The sequence below is a fragment of the Phyllobates terribilis genome, unplaced genomic scaffold (assembly GCF_046119375.1).
Source record: "Phyllobates terribilis strain yellow unplaced genomic scaffold, ASM4611937v1 Scaffold_7__3_contigs__length_470593459, whole genome shotgun sequence".
NCBI lineage: Eukaryota > Metazoa > Chordata > Amphibia > Anura > Dendrobatidae > Phyllobates > Phyllobates terribilis.
The window spans coordinates 373,136,038-373,160,787 of record NW_027362767.1 but is presented as its reverse complement, the minus strand read 5'-3'; the positions used below and the strand labels follow the sequence as shown (position 1 = coordinate 373,160,787).

The 24,750-nt window shown below is 43.3% G+C and overlaps 1 protein-coding gene across 3 annotated transcripts in view; it reads left to right on the top strand.

Annotated features, from left to right (window-relative positions):
- The first annotated feature begins 2,474 nt into the window (after positions 1–2,474).
- The window catches only part of CYSLTR1 (cysteinyl leukotriene receptor 1), a 75,974-nt gene continuing 53,698 nt past the window's right edge, over positions 2,475–24,750 (top strand). For 2 of the 3 annotated variants that reach the window (XM_073641361.1, XM_073641362.1), the window contains exon 1: positions 2,475–2,629. The gene's annotated coding sequence lies outside the window, so the exon portion shown is untranslated. Of the gene's footprint in view, positions 2,630–23,123; positions 23,214–24,750 lie in introns of all 3 variants that reach the window. The other variant, XM_073641363.1, reaches the window with a different exon arrangement.

Here is a 24,750-nt window from a genome sequence, read left to right as displayed (position 1 = left end):
GCTGTGACTTGGTGCAATATCATATAAAATAGCAAGCAATAAATCATGTGGACTGTGTTACGTATAATTTTGATTTCCCTAACATGCACTATTAGAGTCAATAGGTGACATATTGCAGCCTTCTATCGGAGGTATACATCGCATCTCCAATCAAAGAAAAAAAAAAGTTTCTGAACAAAGCCATATTTAAAATACAAAGTATTTATTCTTTTTTTCTACTAATTTGTAATAATTACTATTTACTATTATTATCATTGTTAGAAATTATTTAGTGTTTACCTCAGGTTTTTGTTTTACTTGTATTTTTCTTTTTTTTTTTTCATATTAAAATCTTTATTAAAAAAGCAATTTTAGTAATTTTGTAATTTTTACCCTTGCCATTGGGGCTATTTTAGACTCATGTTTCATGTCACTCTCCATAAGGAGATGACTTACCCCTTAGATCCTAGTCTTAGCCTCCCCCTTCCAGCCAAATCAGATCTCATACTTTGCACTGACGAGGGGCAATACCCTGAAACACCGTGTCTGTAAATAGAGATTCTGATTCGGCTTTTATCCTAAGTCATATTACAAGGCTCCTTAAAGGGTCGATATTGACTTGTAGGATTGCTACATCCAAGGCTACGTTCCCAAAATCAGGAAGTAGCAGCCCTTTCGTTTGCAGCGTATATTCGCTGCGTCCAAAGCGCTGCATTGTAATCACGCAGGTTAAATCCGCATGTGTTCACTTAACCATGCGGATTTAACTCACCCTATCCATTCTAATGTGGAAATTTCTGTTGCGAAAACTAGCGTCTCAGCAACATAAATTGACATGCTGCGGCTCCTCCCAGAGGAGCATGCAAGGTGTTTAAGCCTCCTCATATTGACATGTCGCCCTCCATAAGGAGAAAATTTACCCCTTAGATCCCTGTCTTTTCAGGAAGAGTTTACAGCAAGCTCCTTATCATCAGAGGCAGGATTATAATGACAGGTAACACTTCTATACACAGCAGATAACACAGGATCCACCAATCACAGCAGGTGATGTCACAGCTCACCTTGCTCCTCCTCCCTTCACAATGACTTTTTCACACACTCATTAGATGCTTCAATACAAAAGATAGGGTCAGAGTTGGGTTTATTGCTACTAAGGTACATGCAAATTTCCTGAAACAATGGGAAGTTACAGTCTAAAAAAGCCCCAAATGACTGGTGTGAAAATTTCTATTTATATTTTTAATAAATATTGTGATATAATAAAAAAAAAATCCAAATATTAAAAAAAAAATGTGACATAAAAACCTGATTTTCACAATATGTAATTTTATGATGAGATGATACAATACCTGTAGGAGAACCTTTGGTATTTGCCAGAGATTGCTGCTTTTCAACTTGAGTGTGAACTTCCACTTAAACTCTACCATTTACTTACCTAATTCCTGCCATTCTAAAGACCTCTTGGTGGATGCACACAGGCAGCATCTACACTTGGGCTGCCTGTGCAGTGGTTATAATGACCGGCATAAACAGAGAGTTATTTCCGGTATAGGTAGTCATGCATTTCCGCTTTTTCCTAATGGGTCACTTTAAACTTTATTTAATGTCATTTTCTTTAGATTTTGTCCCTTAAAGGCATTTTGAAATGAAATTCGAGAGATGTTATTTTTCTGTCATATAGGCCCCTAAAAGTCACTTCAAATGTGATGTGGCCCCTAAAAAAAAGTTTTTGTAAATTTTGTTGGAAAAATGGGAAATCGATGATCAACTTTAAACCCTTACAACTTCCTAACAAAAAAAAAATATGTTTCAAAAATTGTGCTGATGTAAAATAGACAGACATGTGGGAAATGTTATTTATTACCTATTTTGTGTGACATATCTCTCTGATTTAAAGGCATAAAAATTAAAAGTTTTGAAAATTACAACATTTTCCAAATTTCCGTTTTTTTTTTATAAATAAACGCAAGTCATATCGAAGATATTTTACCACTATCATGAAGTGCAATATGTCACACAAAAAAACATTCTCAGAATCAGGGGGATCCGTTGAAGCGTTCCAGAGTAATTATCTCATAAAGTGACAGTGGTCAGAATTGTAAAATTTTGCCTGATCATGAAGGTGAAAACAGGCTTGGGGGATGAAGGGGTTAACCGCATCTGTTACATAATTTTTTATTATCTATTTTTTGTAGCACGATAACATTGCAGTTTTCATGTCAACTTGTGAATGTGTGAACCTCCCAGAAATCGTACAAACTAAAAGATCTATTAATATTACTTATGTTGTATTTACAGAATATATACATATATCCTGTAAATGTATATATGTATACATATATATATATATATATATATATATATATATATATTCATTCAATGCCAGGTGTAATTTTTCTTTAAGAGAAGGGTGCTTGGTCTCCGGATTACGTGCTTTGTGTGATATTCGGGGCGTGTTACATGGGGAGGTCCAGACAGGCACATTATTTAGTCTGTAGTCCTTGCAGTCTATATCAGTTCTCTCTTGCCAAGCACAGACGAGGGATTTTCTGCTCCTGTAACTTCCACTGCTTGTTCAGCAGCGCTCCTCTCCTGCAGCCTGAGCTAAGCTCTGACCAACTCAAGACTTCTGCTCTGCTCCATTTACTGGGTAAGTCAATGAGATATTCAGACTCTATAATTTAATTTTATGCACTTTGTAAAATGTGGTTATCCAAAAGCAGAGGAGGTAAAACGAACAATCTAGAATAGGTAGGTACTAATCTTTCCTTATAACATCTGCACTTTTCTTTTTATTGTGGTTTGCTGCTATGACCTGTGTAGAGTTTTGATCCTTAGAGCTCAACCTAAGGACTATGATGACTACAGGGGGTTATTGATTTACACGCCTGTCATTCATGTGGGGAGCACAATTGTCCATTACCATTAGCAATGTTGCCCCGCAAGGAGTATTACTGTGTCACAATCCAAAAATCCTACTAGTTTCTTATGTCTAAGGAGTCGAAGACATTGTGGTCTGAGCACTTATGGGAGCATTACTGTAAACTCATGGTGACATAGTAGTAGGTTGAATAAAGACTTAGGTCCATTAAGTTGATAAAGACCTAGGTCCATTAAGTTGATAAAGACATAGGTCCATTAAGTTGATAAAGACCTAGGTCCATTAAGTTGATAAAGACCTAGGTCCATCAAGTTGATAAAGACCTAGGTCCATTAAGTTGATAAAGACTTAGGTCCATCAAATTGATAAAGACATAGATCCATCAAGTTGATAATGACCTAGGTCATCAAGTTGATAAAAACCTAGGAGCATCAAGTTGATAAAGACCCAGGTCCATCAAGTTCAACCTTCCTCCAAGGATCCTTGGATAAATGGACGTATGGAGGTTTATGGACATATTCCGCCTATAGAAAATATGTGCGCATGGATATATCACCAAATCCCTCTTTTTGTGAGACCGTCCCTTTTTCGACCCTAAGGCTATGTTCCCACAATGAGCTTTTGGTGAGTTTTCAAAAAAAAAAAGCAAGTAACCTATTTTACTTAGTAAGTGTAGAAAATCTGCAACATCAAAAGCTTTAGTGTGAACGTAGCCTAATGTTTCTGTTTCTCTTTGGAAAATTGTTCCTTCCCTTGATTGAGTTTTTTGAGCTGCGTATTTTTGAAAAATAAATAACCTATTTTACTTAATGAGTTCAGAAAATCTACAACATTAAAGCTCATCAAGGGAACTTAGCCTTATGGAAAAGGAAATCCAGTCCTTTAAAGGGGCATTCAGATTTCAGCAAACTTCTTTTTTTTTGAGTATAATGAAAATTCTGCCATTTTTAAATATACCTTCTGTATCAATTCCTCGCACTCTTGTAACATGCCTCCTGTCATTTAATATGATTCTTCAGTGTTTATTTCCAGAGGCGGAATATCTGTCCTGCTCACGTAATAGTCACACAGGTGTATCGCCCTGTACAGGACACAGCTCTGATAACTTGTACTGAGCTGGGCACTTGTGTGATCACTATATGGCCGACAGATTCCGACTCTGCCTGAACAGTGAAGGATTTGACAATGATTTATAGGTAGAAAGCTTAAATACCAGGAGTATTCGCTGCAGTCAAAATACGTATTCGGGTTTCTTACTTATAAATGTATATACAGGTGCATCTCACAAAATTAGAATATCATCAAAAAGTTAATTTATTTCAGTTCTTCAATGCAAATAATGAAACTCATATATTATCTAGAGTCATTACAAATAGAGTGATCTATTTCAAGTGTTTATTTCGATTAATGTTGATGATTACGGCTTACAGCCAATGAAAACACAAAAGTCATTATCTCAGTAAATTAAAAAAAATTACAAGAAACACCTGCAAAGGCTTCCTAAGCATTTAAAAAGGTCCCTTAGTCTGTTTCAGTAGGCTCCACAATCATGGGGAAGACTGCTGACTTGACACATGTCCAGAAGGCAGTCATTGACACACTCCACAAGGTCCCAGAGTTCCAATTCCCATTTGGAAATGAAGGTCCCAGAGTCTGGAGGAAGAGTGAAGAGGCCACAATCCAAGCTGCTTGAGGTCTAGTGTGAAATTTCCACAATCAGTGATGGTTTGGGGAGCCATGTCATCTGCTGGTGTAGGTCCACTGTGTTTAATCAAGACCAAAGTCAGCGCAGCCGTGTACCAGTAAATTTTAGAGCACTTGATGGTTCCCTCTGCCGACAAGCTTTTTGGAGATGGAAATGTCATTCTCCAGCAGGACTTGGCACCTGTCCACACTGCCAAAAGTACCAATACCTGATTTACAAACAACAGTATCACTGTGCTTGATTGGCCAGCAAACTCGCCTGACCTTAACCCCATAGAGAATCTATGGGGTATTGTCAAGAAGAAGATGAGAGACACCAGACCCAACAATGCAGACAAGCTGAAGGGTGCTATCAAAGCAACCTGGGCTTCCATAACACCTCAGCAGTGCCACAGGCTGATCGCCTCCATGCCACGCCACATTGATGCAGTAATGGATGCATAAGGAGCCCCGACCAAGTATTGAGTGCATTTACTAAACATACATTTCAGTAGGCCAACATTTCGGATTTTAAAAACATTTTTCAAAAGTATTCTAATTTACTGAGATAATGACTTCTGTGTTTTCATTGGCTGTAAGCCATAATCATCAACATTATCAGAAATAAACACTTGAAATAGATCACTCTGTTTGTAATGTCACTATATAATATATGAGCTTCACTTTTTGTATTGAAGAACTAAAATAAATTAACTTTTTGATGATATGCTAATTTAGTGAGATTCACCTGTATATAGTTGCATTGTGGTTTTTTTCCCTCTGTCATTTTTTAGTGCACATAGTGAAGCCCCAAGTTTTTGATGTTGCAGAATTTCTGCACCTATTAAGTAAATCATTTTACTTGCGTTTTTCATTGCATTTTTGAGTGCGTCTTCTTTTTTACATGTGTATTTATCACATCTTTTTACACTGTTTTGAGTCTCTTGTTGGTATGTCATGTTTTAAATAAAGCTGCTTTATTTTTTGAGCCTTGCAGAAACGCACTAAATACACATGTGCGTTTCTTACCTGCGGATTTTCCGCATCTGATACAAGTCTATGGGAAAAATCTGCACATAAAACTCCTTGTACCCGCAAGAGAAATTGACATGTTGCTGATTTGAAACACGCACCGCAGGTCAGCTTGCGCTGAGTAAAAAGAACGCAAAGGGCATGAGATTTTTATAAATCCCATCCACTTTGCTGGAGGCCACATTCATACGTTCAGTATTTTACATCAGTATTTGTAACCCAAAACCAGGAGTGGAACAATCAGAGGAAAAGTATAATAGAAACAAGTCACCACTTCTGCATTTATCACCCACTCCTGGTTTTGGATTACAAATACTGATGTAAAATACTGACCAAATACTGAACTTGTGAACGTGGTCTAAGATGCTGCATTTTTGACACCGCAAAAATACATAATGTCAAAAACTCATCATGGGTATCTAGCCTAAGGAATAATAAATTAGAATATATATATATAGTTGAAATGCTTTTTTTTTCCCAATGGCGCTTTTTTTTAGGACACATAGGAAAATCTATGGGGAACAATACCAATATTAAAGTGATATCTACATATATATATATATATATATATATATATATATATAAGCAAAAAAAGGCAGGCAGCACTCCTAAAAGGCTTTGGTGAGAAAAATGTGGACTTTATTCGCCCATATGGTGCAAATACATATGGGCAAATAAAGCCATATGGGTGAATAAAGTCCACATTTTTCTCACCAAAGCCTTTTAGGAGTGCTGCCTGCCTTTTTTTGCTTATATTGGCTAACAAACGGATATTTGTGTGGGGGCCTTGCACCCGGATTTAGAATATATGGTGCTGTTCCACTTTTTTGCTAGATATATATATATACAGTACATATACATGTGGCGCCCCTGAGGGTTCGACCGCCACAGGAATGCTGCACTTCTTCAATGGAGTGTGGTGTTCCTCCTCTGAGGTAAGGCCGGTGTGATGGCAGTGACCTAGCCTTTTGCATCCAACACCACATTTCCACCAGAGGGAGCTAGTATGCACTAGGTGCTGCTCCCCTGGTTACAGGGAGACTGGGGAACACAAAGTGGTAGGAACCAGTTAGTGGGTGTGGGTGGAGGAACACTAGTAAGTTACATTTTAGATTTCATATTTAATAGAATGCCATCTTTGATCTTGGTCTTTTGGTCCTTCTGTCCTGTCTTCTCTGGTCCATCAGTCTAGCCCTTTCTAGTCTGTCGGCTGTCACTGTGCTGTGAAAATACTGTGTGTAATGTGACTTCCCTCCGGGAGCGCAGATCCTGTGTGGGCCTGCACCGGCATGGGACACAGCTCTCGTACCCCGATCTTTGGGACGAGAGGTAGGTTGCAGACAAGGAATGTCTCAACCCGGCCGAGGACCAGGATCAAGAAGGCCCGGGAGCTTTAGAGTGTGGCTCCCTAGCAAATGGGTCCCGGGGAGGATGCAGACGGAGCGGAGCACGCCACCTGTCCTCGCCTACCTGATCTATTCAGAGGGATTCCGGCTGCAAGAGGGGTACCGGCCCCCGACACTCGACCTTGCACTCTATGTCCTGGACGGGAAAGCCCGGTTAGGCCCTGAGGATCCGGCCGGGCATCGGATGGAGAGGAATTGCCACCGGTGCCCTAGTCCTGAGAGGAGCTCAGAGGGAGACCCGGCCTATCTACACACGCACAGATGGGAATGGGTGAAGTCTGTAGTGCAGGAACACTCTGGTGCAGGGTCGCTACCAAACACTGGACTTCCTCGGAGGTAGTCGGACCCCCGTCCCTGGTGGCCGCAGGACTCCGCGAGGAGCAGGGAGTCGCCTTCCCGCTAACATCTCTGAGTGAGTAAAGCTTTGGAAGTTCACCCCTATGGCCTCCGGACTGTTCATTACGCACCATACCACACGACGCGGTGCCCATTCTCTCTCCCGCGCTACTGCTACCCCCCTCATCCTGCCTTGCCTGCCCTGAGGCCCTGCTCCGCCTGTGGGGAGCAGCGAGAACTTTGGCCGCCATGACATCGGGCCTCAGCGGACTGTAGCGGCGCTGGTGGCCCCTTTCACCAGACACCACAGGTGGCGTAGTCGTTTATTCAGCCACTCAACCCGGAATAGCCCACACCATCTCTTTCTAATGTGACGGCCCTGAGCACGGGTCGGGCCCGGGCCACGGCTGCATCCCATCTCTTCAACGCAGGGCCCGACACCGAGTCCCCCAACACCCAGGGTAAAACACGGGCTTTCTGAGCAGAGGCATCACATACATATCATACCCAAATTTGTGCTTTAAGTGCATGATCTTTCTGGTTAACATTTCTGAGGGGTTTTTTGCAGACCGATTGTCCTTAAAACAAAAAAGTCTGCTTTTGATTTGATTAGCAGATCAAACTCTTCCATTCAAGTAAATGGGTCCTTGAAAAAAAATCTGATAACACATTGTATGTGTCATCTGAGTGTTATTCATTTTTCGTTGAGCAAAATAATAGCGAAAACCTCTCAAATTATTTCTTTATGTACGAGAAAAACTGATGATAAAAGAATTGTAAAAATGGACACATGGAACAAGAATGGATCCAGAACACTGAAAAAAAGTCTATTTTTAAAAAAAGTCAAAAAAAGAATTTAAGAGCAGTCACTTTTTCCTTTCTGAAAAGTTTAAAGGTATAATGAAAATAATCCCTCCCCATACTACGAACCCCAGTAATTGGAGATCTCATTTTCAGAGTATGCGGACATGTGAGCGCAAGGTGCATGTGAACTATATATCGTCTGTAATGCAGAAGTGGGATTATATCTTACTACATCGTTATCGTCCTGTGACATAATCTAATTATATCTTAAAAGGAGGAACATGTTATGTTTTGTAAAATGTTCACGATGTTATGTAATCCTTCTGCACGTGCAGAGGTGCAGAGAAGACCATGCAATACTTTACTGATTTGTACGAAGTCATCGGGTCATCAGTAGAGACGGGCAAAACCGAACTTGAAAGTCTGGCATTCGTACCGGAAAGTAACTGTTCGGTGCTAAACTCAGAACATGGACTTTCCCCAGAAGTCTGTTGCAATGTTCGGAGTTCCGGGGTAAGTCCGTTTCAGGAGAGGAAGATTATTTTCAGCTCCAGAGTCCGGGTACACATTGTTTTCAATGGGTTCAGGTTCCGGTAGAAGTTTGGGTAATGTTCTGTTACCCGAACCAAACTTTGGGGAAAAGTTCAGGTTGGGGACCAGAATCCAAACGTCCACGGGTCTGCACATACCTAGTCATCAGATATGAATCCAAATTTTGGATCTTTCATTACACTACCAAAACAGTAAAGTACAAGTAGCATTGTGCTTCAGTGGTCCGCACTATTCTTTATTATTGGGGTCCTGGATCTGACCAAGGGTAACCCTAACATGGAGCTTGTGTGTTACCACCAAGAGTTGGAAAATATACAAAGTTAAGTGGCTTTCTAAGCAAGTGAGCATGTGTGTCCATGTGTGAGAATGAGATAGGTAAATCAGATTGTGAGCCCTGATACGTGCAATGACAATCTCTACAAAACGGAATGTGTTGACACTGTGAAAGCTACAGAAAATACAGGAACTCATAAGTGATTGTGCTGCTGTCCAAAAGAGAATCTGACACTTCAATCAAGTGGAGATTATAGGGGTATGTTCACATGATTTTTTTTTTTTCAGGAGGTCAAAACGGCAAATCTTTCAAGCAGAAACTGCATTTTCTGCATTTAAGGTTACTTGCCTTTTTTTCATTGAGTTTATGAGTGTGGTTTTTTTACATGCATTTTTGTCATTTTGGTATGTCTTTCTTTAAATAAAGCTATTTTTTTGTTTTTGTTTTTTTAATACTTCCTGGTATTTGGCTTTGGCAAAACTTTATTGATACAATCATGTGCAAATTACATGATTTTTTTTTTTATTTGTGGATTTTTTGCATCTAATGCAATGCTATGGAGAAAATCGGCACCTAAAACTCAGCATACCCGGAAGAAAAAGTGACAAGTTGCGGATTTCACACACACCACAAATCTGTTTATGCTACATAAAAAAAGCCCAGTGGGTAAGAGATTTCTATAAATCCCATCCACTTTGCTGAAGCAGTAAGATTACGCAGTGCCAAAAACTCATCATGGGCACACAGCCTAATAGTTTAGTTTTTTAAGCAGTACTGTGGTTTTCTTACCTTTAATTCCTGAAACATAATACTTGGTATACTCAGTCTGCTATTGTGCTACACGGTGCACGGTCTGGCAGATTGGCAGGTAGTAAACCAGAGAGGTGAAGTTCAGGACTGATCTTCTCATCTTTTGATGTGTTAAAAGCATGATCATTTATGAAAAATAATGTGCAGTATAACTCTAGACTTTTAGGTCTACTGTCAAAGGGCAGTACATGGACAATGGTGACCCACTGGTTAATTTATTTTGAATATGTGTAAATAAAATTAGACTGAAATCTGATTACTAATGCAATCTAATTTTGGACAGACAGATTAGTTTTGAATAGATACTCAGAGAAAATCATAGAAAACCTAACATCCAATCTCTCTGGGATGACTCGAGTCTTTATAGCAGAGGTGTCTAGCCATTGAGCTGAGGGAAGAGGCATCAATGTTTGGCAGAATACCAAACCCAACTCTCGCCTTTATCCAGAATGTAGGAGAATAATCTGACTGATCTCTCTGCTGTCACAATGTTAAGAGTTGCATGTACTCCGGATTCTGATTAATGAATACTACAAAATAATGATGAGAAAACTGCCCTGTGAAACTGCCAGTTTTATTCCATGTAAGGCAACCTTAAAGAGGTTGTCTACTACTTTAACATTGATGACCTATTCTTAGAATAGGTCTTCAATGTCTGATTGGTGGTGGTGCGACACCACCATCAGCTGTTCTCGGTGCCGGCGGCGGCCAGAACTGCTCAGTTATGGAGCTGCCCTGTCTACCAGTGATGAGCGAGTGTGCTCATTTAACCCTTTTACCGAGCACCCAAGCGTGCTCGGCAAAAGGGTTAAATGAGAACGCTCGCTCATCACTAGCAGACAGAGCAGCTCCATAACTGAGCAGTTCTGGCCGCCGCCGGCACCGAGAACAGCTGTTGGTGGTGTCGTACGAAAGGGTTAAACGAGCACGCTCACTCATCACTGCTGTCTACTAATGGTGGCCGCAGCCAGATACTGCAATCTGTCCCATATTGATTTGAATAGGAGGCGGGTGTGCAGTATCACTATCATTAGACGGAGCAGCCCCATAGCTGAGTTCTTCCAGCCGGCACTGAGACTAGCTGATCGGTGGGGGTACCAGGTGTCGCACCCCCACTGATCACACACTGAAGATCTATCCTAAGTATAGGTCATCATTGTTAAACTAGTGAACAACCTATTTAAGTTTTGCATTGTGATTTGCATTCAGAAAACCTGCTCTGTATTATGGTGCAAGCTTTGTGGATGAGATTTTACAAAATCTCATTTAGATGGAAATTGAGCTCTGTACTGATTTGAAATAATTTGACCCATTGTGAATTTTCATTGAGCATTTTATCCTTTAGATATGCGTAAGAAAATCAGATATGAGCTTACTATGTCTGCATTTTCACGTCTTTTCCACATCTGTGGGTGCCACTCCTGTAGTGGACTTCCAACTTGGTAAATTTTTTTGAGGATTGAAGGGAAAACGGCACATGCACATCTCATTAAAAAAAGTTATTTCTTTATTAATTTTCCATAAGGAATAGAAAAAAGCTGAAATCCTCCTTGCACGGTCTGAAAATTCACTGACTCATTTATGACATCTCAGCACCCTTATTGGTACTGTCACTGATGTGTTTCTGGCATCTCAGCACCCGTTTTTGTAGGGTCAATGACTCGTTTCTGGCATCTCGACACCCTAATTGGTACTGTCACTGACGCATTTCTGGCATTTCGATGGCCTTATTGGTAGTATCGCTGACGCATTTCTAGCATTTTGGTGTCTTATTGGTAGTGTCACTGACGCGTTTCTGGCATTTCGGTGCCCTTATTGGTAGTATCACTGATACGTTTCTGACATAACAGAGCTCCTTATTCATAAGTGTCACACTACAAATTAGGGTGCTGAGACGCCAGAAACGCGTCAGTGAATTTTCAGACCATGCCATGTGGATTTTAATCTTTTTTTTTTTTTTCTATTCCTTATGGAAAATCATCAAGAATTAACGTTTTTTTTTTATGAGTCTTGTGAATGTGCTGTTTTATCCCTTGCAACAAAAGAGGAAAAGATACAGCAAGTTCACAGCATTTTTGTAACAAAATCCACTCTGTAGTTTGTTGATGACATTACAGGCTGCTTTTTTTTTATTAAAAAAAAAAAATTGCCATGTGAAGGAAAAAGTTGCCGATGATAGTGCCAAATTTGCAAATGATTTAGAACTTTCTTCTTTTTATCCTCCACATGGTACTTTTTGAAAAGTGGATGACACTTAATGAAGGTGTGTGACCTCTGGCGTCCAACAAATTTACTATCATTTACACCAGAAAATAGCATAAATGATAGCACGTATGATTTTCTGCCGTACAGATGGCCAGAGGCAGTGGGCATCTTAATACATTAGGCATGTCTCACTGTTTTTTTTTATGAAGACTAATGTCCAAAGAGGTTTTTGTTATCGTATTTTTTTAGAATTTTTTTCACAAACCACAATGTCATCAGTGTTCATTGATATTTCTTGTTCACGTTAGATGCCTCTTGGCGTTGGCAGAACCCAACATTGCCAGTCACTGTCAGGCGGATGTTTTCTTGTTAAATCTAGCTTGCCTTTGCTTGATTCTCTTGGTTGTTTCCCGTACGGGCGCTATATGGCTGCTTTTTCCTACATTAATAATACATGCATGGTTGGCCGAGGACAGATAACACCTTGGCAAAACAGCTTATGGAAGGATTCTTGCACTCCGCTGATGAGATCATTTTCTGCACAGATGTGAGAAAACATTAAGTGTTATTCTCGCTGTGTGTAATTCCTGATTTGTCCTTTCTTCTGAGTTGTCTACATTTTAGTTCTGCTTGATGAAGGCACAATGATCAGTTACTATACCTTAGTTATATTGTTTATTGGGAGCTTAATCCACCCCAGTGTCATCAGAAGTTCGGAATGCAGCACTGTCCCCTATGCTTTATACTTTATTTCTGCTTCTTCAGTGCATATTGATATGCATATATAGTAGCATATTAATTTAAGTTCTTACCAGAAAATGATAAAATCCTCAAATTTCAATATTCCCAAATCAGACACTCTTCAGAGTTTCACAAATTTCTATTCCTACTCCCTTTCAACACCTGTATAGGGCAGGCACATCTGCAAAGGAATTTGTAGCTGATCTTTTTTTTTTTTTTTTACGCTAGTCTACTTAAACCAAACCCGTAACATCTTACTTGACAAAAATATATGAAACCATTGGAGGAATTTCTAAACTAGAATCTGCCGGATGAAACCTAGAGTACAGTATAATCTGAAAAAGAGCAGCCAAGACTTCCATCTGCTCTAAATCACAGTTAAATTAAAATGAAAAAAAAAAAATCCCAGCAGCCTCCACTAGAGGGAGCTTACGAATGCGTATTGTTTATTAATGAGTTAGTTATATGTAGTCACAGTTGCAAGTAAGAGCTTCAGCTCCCTCTAGTGGTGACCGCATGCAGTAAGGTTTTTGTAATCTACCTCTGCATATGCAGCTAACATTGGGCTCTGTGTCAGAAAAAGAGGTTCTATTTTACATATTTATCAGGCACCTGAATTGCCTGCACATCGGTTGCTGTTCTGAATCGAGACCAACCACCAGTCGCGCACCAGACCCCTGAAAAGTGCACAGATCTATAGACATGGGCGCACAGTTTCTGCCGTGTGCACAGACAACTCGGAGCATGGATTCAATGGAAAGCCTAGAGTATGAAGCCTTTGCTTTCCTTTGAATCCTTATGCCACTCAGTGTGCGCGCTCAGGCAGAAGCTGTGCGCTATGGTCTGCTGATCTATGCACTTCTCAGGGGTCTTTTGCATGATCGTGGGGGGTCTTTAGACTCGGAACCGCAACTGATCTGCAGGTAATTCAAGTGCCTGATAAATATAAAGAATCAGCCAGGAGGTTTAGTTACTCTTTAACTATGTACTTGTATGTATAGGAGTTTCCATACTGTACACAAAGTACCGTGGGGTCTTTCTCCTGTGGGAGGGCAGAGTAGATTGACCTTAGCAGTTTTTAAGTGAAATTATCTGATTACTACATACGATAGATACTTCTGTACTTACATCTGTGTTCTTTATAGTGTTCCAAAAAAATGTAGGATGTGGTTGTGGGACAACAAAAAGTCATTGTTGTTTGATGCTCAATTCTAGGAGTTGTCTATTATTATAGGAAAAGATTCCAGGGATTGGATTTCTATGCAGTCAGTGGGTGTTTTTGCATATTGAGGAAAGGGACTGCTGTAAGTGAAGACAATATATGGAACATATTGGTGCTTTAAAAGCAATGGGAAATCGGAAATACTTTTTTTTTCTAATCTCAGACAATACATTTAATGAGAATCTCCAACTTTGTTTTAAGAACTTACTAGAAAATTGCTCCACTTATGGCTTGTACTGTACATCATACACATATGGAAATTTGCTTTGCAGAATTTATCCAGGACTTAGATACTGATGACTTATCCGCCCCCACCCATCAGCTGTTACCAGATTCCATGGCCACTGGAAGTTCATAGCTTAAGATCCCCACAGATTCTTACACTGTATAGTGAGCATTTTCTGGTAATGCAGCTCCGATCACACTCCCTTACATGAGCAGGTCATCATCTTGTTCCCGGATTACTCTTTTATCATCACATTCTGATGTCAGCACCTAGAGATGATCGATGAGTGGCTCTACATAGACGCTATCTAGTGGTTTTACTGAGCTCCATAGACGCTATCTAGTGGTCTTAGTGAGCTGTCGTAGATCCTTCTCCTCAGTCAATGCTTGTCTAACATGGAGTGTCCCATCTCATTTAAAAAAGAGGTTCTTCAGCAGCTGATGTTGATATTATTCAGCTCAGTGTCCCATCTGCTCCAGACATATTACACACCTCATGCATGTAAAACCTGGCACCCCCGCCAACCAGCTGTTATGGGCACTGCCTGGAAGTTCTCAGATGTTGCCTGAGCACAGCAGCTCTGTCATTTCTATATTGGCCATGGCCAGGTACTCCATGTCGACCCCCTATTCAAATGTATATATCCAGTGCCCAATGGATCTGCAGTACCTGGTCACAACCACTATAGTTTTAATGGAGCTGCTCTGTCCCGGTAACAGCTGATCAGTGGGGGTGCCAGATATTGAGCCATCACCAATCAGATATTGATGGCCTATCCCAAGGAGCGGAAGTAGTGGCCAACCTCTTTAATCTTGCAGGGAAACAGCTGTTTCACTTGCAAAATCAGTCATTATGAGCAGTCATGCAGTCTTGCAGGTGACACAAGTTGCTTTTCCTGCGAGATTAAGTGATTTTACCATTTCCCTGCACAAAGAGCCAAATGTGGCAAAGGGCTGCTGTGCTTAAAAGTGTGAACACAGCCTTATATTGGCTGCAGCATTAACTCAAATGCAATGACAGATGCTGATAGGTAATGTGTATCCCATTGGGGTATGATTAGCATAAACAAGAAAGATCAAAATTATAATAAGCTCATCAATAGATCAGTCACCAGATCCACAGTGATCACTTATCATGACAAGCGGTTCCTATGTGCTATAAACAATCATATTATCAGTGCAAAATGACAAGGGATCCACATGCATCTAGAGAGGAGTAGATCAACTTATCCAGAGCCCCAACGCACGTTTCACCCTGTTTCTTCAGGGGGCATGTGTATTGCATGGGGGGAGCTGGGAGTTAAAATACTATGTGATAGTGATAGCCAATAACAAAATAATACAAATTAAAATTTAGATTTTTAGGAGCAAAACATTAACAATGCAGTGAGATGACAAGAATCTGCATAATTAATCATATGCTAAACAGTTTCAAGTCAAATTTATGTAAGAGCTAGCCAAGATGATTGTCTATAAAATGATGGTAGTCTCATGTTAAAAGCAGTAGTGGATGGTGAGATATGGAGCCTGAAAGTCAAAAGTTCAAAACATTGTTACCCTTTTTCTCATCACTGTATGTGTCAGTGAAAAACACTGATGGTGCACATACGTAAATGCTAAGCCCTATGTCTGAGACCGTTCTATTGTGGTTCAGTTAGGCCTTTTAAACATTATTAATATACAGATTGTTTTTTCAGATTACATATTAAAGCTGCTGATCCTATAAGAAATTCATAGAGATAACGATTGCTATCTTCATATTTGCAGTAGGCGTCCTAACCTCAGTGCGGCAAGGCAAATGTTATGTGTGCCAATTTACAAGCTACATATGACTGTCGCTACTAGGAAAGACAAGTGCTGACATAAGTGATATTCTAATTGGTTTAAGGATACTAGTTCCCCCTTCTGTCGATCGGTGTGGGTCTTAGTGGTCAGAGCCACATCGATCAACAAGTTGTTAGCTATCCTGTGAATATGTGATAACTTATTTTCACCATACAACTCCTTGGAACCCTTACCGACATATGATGTACTGGTATATCTTAAGTCTTTGCCTTTGTCCCTGTTTTTCCTGTCTAGGGAACAACTGGGCCCTCATCTTTGTCAGAAGATGATGGCTGCGCTATTCAGCCATCATCTCCCTTTAACAGCTGCGAGTGCACTGTAGCTTCATCTGCGGATGTTAACCTGTCAAGTGTCGCTGCCAGTCTGTGCCGGGGGTTAGTCATGCTGTTCTAACTGCCATCGGCACTCCGAGATGTGATCATGGGGTGCCGATAGGTTACCATGATGGCCACGGGTCTTCTGAAGACACTCATGCCTGTCATAAAGGTGCTGGTGTTCATAGGAGATCGCAATTTTTTCTATGCACAGTGTGATGGATGGCAGCAGAGAGATCCTGTAGAATTCTACCGCTGCCACCACTTGTGAAGAATCCACACTCCGCCTCCCGCCTGACATCACAATTATGTCAGATGGATCATGTGATACGAATCTGCCCTTTGCACCAACACCCCCTTGGGGACGCATAAGGTCAGATTGGAACAGTTCTACACAGAAACCCCCTGTCCACACGGGTTCAGGAAGGCACCGAGAGTGAGAAGAGGTGGCCCACTCAGTCATTGACGTGGCACCACACTCGCTCACACCCCGACAGACTGAGGGGTCCCTTCATTAGCCCCAGTGAAGCAGAACCTTGTCGGCCTGGTCGAGCTGCCACCAGTTTCTATTAGAAAAAATAAAACCTACAAGGAACACAGGAGCTAAAGCCGTATTATTATAAAATAAATACTTTATTGAAACAAAGAATACAATAAAAGAAAGCAAAATAAGGGGAAAAGTCAGATAGGGCCACATAAACAGGTCAAAATAAATTACAAATGTAAAGCACTCTTGTGAACAGACAATATGCTGAAAGACATAGGACAAATGTCCTACTGTATCCAGTAGAATATGAGGCTATTTCAACATAGAATAGATATCAATGGGGATAACATTAGATATTCAGTGGATCCAAATTATATAGATAAATAGTCAAAAGTAATTCCCTCATGGGCATCCATTAGTCAAAAATTCATAAAGATAATCATACCCACTATATAAAGTTGTTGAAAAATAAGTCCTATAACATTAGAAGAGATCTCCATTACATATACTAGTCAGTAGAAGGATTTGTTCACAATATAAAGATATATATAATTAATTAAGAGTGCATACAGTCCTAGAATAGTGGCCACACAGAGAGCCCCTGACGCGCGTTTTGCATATGTTTCATCAGAGGGGTTTCCAACAGTTTCTATTAGATATAAGTCCCAGGTCCATTAACAGGGATTATATCGGGTCAGAAACCTTGCCCGGTAGCAAGAGGATTAAGCCGAACAACGGACGTGTGTGTTCATGGATCGAGATAAAAGAGCAGCCCAAGGTTAAATTATATATTTAAGCACCTTAAGGGCACACTAAACATTACACTATATACATAAGGGTTGTACATACATAATGGTCTGAGATGCAAACGCAATAGTAGTGGTACAAAAGATATAAAGCAGTTATTAAGAGTCAATTACCAGTCAGATAAAAGGCCTGGCTTGCGAGGGAGGGGCTGCCACATGGGAGGCTTGTGGGGCCCTCTCTCTTTGTTGCAGGACTTCTCCCACACGATGTATCCTTTCAACCTCCCAGAGAAAAAGACAATGGAGCTAGGGCTCTGGAGCTCTTAACCCATCTGGATCATTCCCCCTCCTGCCTCCTGGATGAACCTAAATCTCCACCCCTGGCCTCCACCCCCTCGGCTAAAAACTCCAAAAACTAGAATGGGCTATACTTCCTTAATGTCCTAGGGAGCCGATTCTGGTGTCATTGGATCCAGCCGGGCCCCTGCTACATGTGGATACCATGCACACTGGCCCCAGGGGCTGCACCAAGGCTGTGTCGTGTATCTCCCTTTCTCTATGCGCTGGACTGTGCTGAAAGCCAGGGTGACATTCATCCGATTCATGTGTTTCCAAAAATCTATTCGGTGTATCACTGGGATGTATCGTATTCCCATAACTCGGTGTTGAATTATAATTGTCTGATACAAAGAACATGGCTTGGAAGTCACAGGGGGCCTTCCTGTGGCAGTTCACAGCTGCTGTAAGGTATTTATCACTCCCTGCCTCTCGGGCCTCCTCACTTGCAGAGTGTCTGGTTACAGTCGTACATTTGTAGACCTCTATAATCCCTGGCCAAACAGGGCACAATGATTGATATTGGATTATATCTTGAATATTCTTCACACACAGCAATAACGTTTATGACCCCGCTCTGTATATTGACAGAAAGCTGCCAATTAGTTAAGTGGGTGGGGTAAGACAAGGAGGCACGAGACAGCTAGTCCTGTAGTGATAATCTCCTGCTAATGAAACACTGATTTTATAGAAACAGCAACACACAGCCCAGCAGGTGATACATCGCTGGAATCAGGGTCTCTCCCGTACATCATGCTGCTCTCAGATTACATAGCAAACACCTGCTATGCATGTTTGGTATCACCGTAATCATAACGACCAGGATAATCATATTTCTTGGTAATGTTTACCTTATAATAAAAACAAACCCCCAAAAACATTGCGCTTTTTTTGTAATTTCGCCACACTTAGAATTTTTTTCTGATTTCCAGTACATTACATGATAAAATGAATGAAAGTATTCAAAAGTACAACTCGTCCCACAAAAAAAAGAAGCCCTCATGCAGCTATGCTGATAGAAAAAATATAACAGTTATGTCTCTCGGAAGAAAGATAGGAATAAAATGAAAATGCAAAAAAATGGAAAATTGCCCTGTGGAAAACAGGCTAAAGATAGTTCAAGCACCAAATAAGTGTTTGCTCACAGATTTTAGCTGTATTGCTGTTAAAACACCACTTGCTCTGTGTTTTCTTCTGGCTGTGGATTATACAGTACAGTAGCTATGGGTTCATTGGAAGCCCTTTCAGCATCTCTACAATTACCAGTCTTGAGAAGTGTGTTCCTCTGTCATACTCCACTGTCTCAGGTAGGTTTTCCCTCTGCACTATTTCATATAGCAGAGAAATCTGTTAAGAAGCTGATGTTACCTTTGCAGCAGGCGAGGTCTCTACCCAGGGTCGGTCTGGGCTGGCGGGATACCGGGAATTTTCCCGGTGGGCCCCGCCCCCTGCTGCAGAGGAGAGGGGGAGAAGAGAACAAAAAAATATCCTGCGGTTTTAAGGGGCACGGGCCCTTTAAAAGCGCAGGCACAGTGTATGCAGGGACGCGCGCACGCAGCTTTCATTACCTGAACCACCGCGGCGCACGTCCCAGTGAAGCAGCTGAAGCTGCGTGTCTCCCTTCGCCGGCCGGCGTATGACGTCATCGTCATGCGCCTGCTGTGAAGGAGGCGCACAACTCAAGAGTAGGAGGACACCGCACGGGAGCGCAGGAAGGTAAGAGTTGTGTGTGTGTAATGGTCTGGACGCACTGGCTGGACACACAAGGGGGGGCCCAGCTGGACACACAAGGGGGGCCCAGCTGAACACACAAGTGGGGGCCCAGCTGGACACACAAGGGGGGGCCCAGCTGGACACACAAGGGGGGGGGAACAGCTGGACACACAAGGGGGGGCCCTGCTGGACATGCAAGGGGGGCCCAGCTTGACACGCAAGGGGGGGCCCAGCTTGACACACAAGGGGGGGCCCAGCTGAACACACAAGGGGGGGCCCAGCTGAACACACAAGGGGGGTCCCAGTTGGACAGACACACAAGGGGGGGCCCAGCTGGACAGACACATAAGGGGGGGCCCAGCTGGACAGACACACAAGGGGGTAGCCTGGCTGGACACACAAGGGGGGATCCTGGCTGGACACACAGGGGGGGAACCCTGGCTGGACACACAAGGGGGGAACCCTGGCTGGACACACAAGGGGGGCCCGGCTGGACACACAAGGGGGTAGGCTGGCTGGACACACAAGGTGGAACCCTGGCTGGATACACAAGGGGGGCCCAGCTGGACACACAATGGGGGAACCCTGGCTGGACACACAATGGGGGAACCCTGGCTGGACACACAAGGGGGGAACCCTGGCTGGACACACAAGGGGGGAACCCTGGCTGGACACACAAGGGGGGAACCCTGGCTGGTCACACAAGGGGGGAACCCTGGCTGGACACACAAGGGGAAACCCTGGCTGGACACACAAGGGGGGAACCCTGGCTGGACACACAAGGGGGAAACCTGGCTGGACACACAAGGGGGGGCCCTGGCTGGACTCAGGCAAAGGGGGATGAGTATATGGGGGGGCAGGCTGGACACATGGAGGCCAGGATGGATATATGGGGGGGCAGGCTGGACACATGGAGGCCAGGATGGATATATGGGGGACAGGATGGATATATGGGGGCAGGATGGACACTTGGAGGCCAGGATGGATATATGGGGGGCAGGCTGGACACATGGAGACCAGGATGGATATATAGGGGGGCAGGCTGGACACATGGAGGCCAGGATGGATATATGGGGGGGCAGGCTGGACTCATGGAGACCAGGATGGATCTATAAGGGGGGCAGGCTGGACTCATGGAGGCCAGGATGGATATATGGGAGGGGGCAGGCTGGACACATGGAGGCCAGGATGGATCTATGGCGGGGGAGGCTGAACACATGGAGGCCAGGATGGATATATGGGGGGGCAGGCTGAACACATGGAGGCCAGGATGTTTATATGGGGGAGACGACAGGCTGGACACATGGGGGGCTAGGATGGATATGTGGGGGGGCGGGCTCGATACACGTGGGCTAGCATAAATATATGGAAGGGCACGCTGGATATATGGGGGGTGTCAGGATGGATATATGCAGGGGGTAAGGGCAGTATGGATATATGAGGGCGGAGGCTGGACACATGGAGGCCAGGATGGATTTGTAGGGGGAGCAGGCTGGACACATGGAGGCCAGGATGGATATATGGGTGGGGCAGGCTGGACACATGGAGGCCAGGATGGATATATGGGGGACAGGATGGATATATGGGGAGCAGGCTGGACACTTGGAGGCCAGGATGGATATATGGGGGGCAGGGTGGACATATGGAGGACAGGATGGATATATGGGGGGGCAGGCTGGACACATGGAGACCAGGATGGATATATAAGGTGGTAGGCTGGACACATGGAGGCCAGGATGGATATATGGGGGGGCAGGCTGGACTCATGGAGACCAGGATGGATATATGGGGGGCAGGCTGGACTCATGGAGGCCAGGATGGATATATGGGAGGGGGCAGGCTGGACACATGGAGGCCAGGATGGATCTATGGGAGGGGGGAGGCTGAACACATGGAGGCCAGGATGGATATATGGGGGGCAGGCTGAACACATGGAGGCCAGGATGTTTATATGGGGGGACGACAGGCTGGACACATGGGGGGCTAGGATGGATATGTGGGGGGCGGGCTCGATACATGTGGGCTAGCATAAATATATGGAAGGGCACGCTGGATATATGGGGGGTGTCAGGATGGATATATGCAGGGGGTAAGGGCAGTATGGATATATGAGGGCGGAGGCTGGACACATGGAGGCCAGGATGGATATATGGGTGGGGCAGGCTGGACACATGGAGGCCAGGATGGATATATAGGGGACAGGATGGATATATGGGGGGCAGGCTGGACACTTGGAGGCCAGGATGGATATATGGGGAGCAGGGTGGACATATGGAGGACAGGATGGATATATGGGGGGGCAGGCTGGACACATGGAGGCCAGGATGGATATATAGGGGGGTAGGCTGGACACATGGAGGCCAGGATGGATATATGGGGGGGCAGGCTGGACTCATGGAGACCAGGATTGATATATGGGGGGGCAGGCTGGACTCATGGAGGCCAGGATGGATATATGGGAGGGGGCAGGCTGGACACATGGAGGCCAGGATATGGGAGGGGGGAGGCTGAACACATGGAGGCCAGAATGGATATATGGGGGGGCAGGCTGAACACATGGAGGCCAGGATGTTTATATGGGGGGGACGACAGGCTGGACACATGGGGGGCTAGGATGGATATGTGGTGGGGCGGGCTCGATACACGTGGGCTAGCATAAATATATGGAGGGGCACGCTGGATATATGGGGGTGTCAGGATGGATATATGCAGGGGGTAAGGGCAGTATGGATATATGAGGGCGGAGGCTGGACACATGGAGGCCAGGATGGATATGTAGGGGGAGCAGGCTGGACACATGGAGGCCAGGATGGATATATGGGTGGGGCAGGCTGGACACATGGAGGCCAGGATGGATATGTATAGGGGCATGCTGGACACATGGAGTCCAGGATGGATATATGGGGGGGTGTCAGGATGGATATATGCAGGAGGGAAGAGCAGGATGGATATATGGGGGGAGGCTGAACACATGGGGGCCAGGGTGGATATGTAGGGGGCAAGCAGGACACATGGAGGATATATGGGGGGATATATGGGGAGGCAGGCTGGAAACATGGAGGCAAGGGTGGATATGTGGGGGGGGGCAGGCTGGCCACATGGGGGAGGCTAGGATGGGTATATGGGAGGGGGCAGGCTCGATACATGTGTGCTAGGATAAATATGTGGAGGGGTCACACTGGACAAATGGGGGCCAGAAGGGACATATGGGGGTGCCTGGCTAGACAAGGGACTTAATTATTGTTTGGGGGCCAGATTGAGGAACATACTTTATTAGTTTATGGTGGCCAGTGGGGAACATTATTACTTTAGATTCCAATTATTATTATTACATTATTACTTCTGTAATATAATTTACTTTTTAGGAAATTGTTTTCCATGGGATGGGACAAAAGAGGGGTCCTGTTACTGTGCCGGACGGCACTATGTTGCTTTTTTTCTTCAACTGGTATAGTGTTGAAGTCGGGGGGAGAAAGTGGGAATATTCTCTAGAAGAGATCAGTTATTGGTAACTGTGTGTTATTTTCTGCAGAGACGATTCCTGGCTGGAAGAAGTGATGGCTGTCTGTGCCAGATGAAGAAGAAAAGCAAAGATGAAGGACTTCACCTAGAGACGTCACTGGTGAGTCAGTGTATTACATGTACACTTACACTACACACGTGGTCAAAATTGTTGGTACCCCTCGTTTAATGAAAGAAAAACCGACAATGGTCACAGAAATAACTTGAATCTGATAAATTACAAATTTTTGAAAAGGAACAAATGAAAGTCAGACATTGCTTTTCTGCTTCCACAGAATTAAAAAAAAAATTAAACTCATGAAATCGGCCTGGACAGAAATGATGGTTTTCTTCTTAACTTAATATTTTGTTGAACCTTTTGAGGCAATCACTGCAATCAGACGATTCCTGTAACTGTCAATGAGACTTCTGCACCTCTCGACAGCCATTTTGGCCACTCCTCATGAGCAAACTGCTCCAGTTGTCTCGTGTGTGAAGGTTGCCTTTTCCAGACGATATGTTTCAGCTCTTTCCAAAGATGTTCAATAGAACTTAGGTCAGGGCTCATAGAAGCCACTTCAGAATAGTCCAAGGTTTTCCTCTTCGCCATTCTTGGATGTTTTTAGCTGTGTGTTTTGGGTCATTATCCTGGTCCAAGACCATGACCTGCGACTGAGACCAAGCTTTCTGACACTGGGCAGCACATTTCTCTCTAGAATCCCTTGATAGTCTTGAGATTTCATTGTACCCTGCACAGATTCAAGACACCTTGTGCCAGATGCAGCAAAGCAGCCCCAGAACATAACAGAGCCTCCTCCATGTTTCACAGTAGGGACAGTGTTCTTTTCTTGATATGCTTCATTTTTCCGTCTGTGAACATAAAGCTGATGTGCGTTGCCAAAAACTTCCATTTTTGTCTCATCTGTCCATAGTACATTCTCCCAGAAGCTTTGTGGCTTGCCAACATGTAGTTTGGCAAATTCCAGTCTTGCTTTTTTATTATTTTTTTTTTTCAACAATGGTGTTCTCCTTGGTCGTCTCCCATAAAGTCCACTTTCGATCAAACAACGACGGATGGTGCGATCTGACACTGGTGTTCCTTGAGCTTGAAGTTCACCTTTAATCTCTTTAGAAGTTTTCCTGGACTCTTTCGTTACCATTCATATTATCCGTCTCTTTGATTTGTCATCAATTTTCCTCCTGCGGCCATGTCCAGGGAGGTTGGCTACAGTCCCATGGATCTTAAATTTCTGAATAATATGTCTAACTGTAGTCACAGGAGCATCAAGCTGCTTGGAGATGGTCTTATAACCTTTACCTTTAACATGCTTTTCTATAATTTTCTTTCTAATCTCCTGAAACAACTCTTCCCTTTGCTTCCTCTGGTCCATGTTGAGTGTGGTACACACCATGTCACCAAACAACACAGTGAGTATCTGTAGCCCTATATACAGGCCTACTGACTGATTACAAGATTGTAGACACCTGGGATGCTAATTAGTGGACACAACTTGATTTAACATGTCCCTTTTGTCACATTATTTTCAGGGGTACCATCATTTCTGTCCAGGCCGACTTCATGAGTTTATTTTTTTAAAAATTCAGTGGAAGCAGAAAAGCAATGTCTGACTTTCATTTGTTCATTTTCATAGATTTTT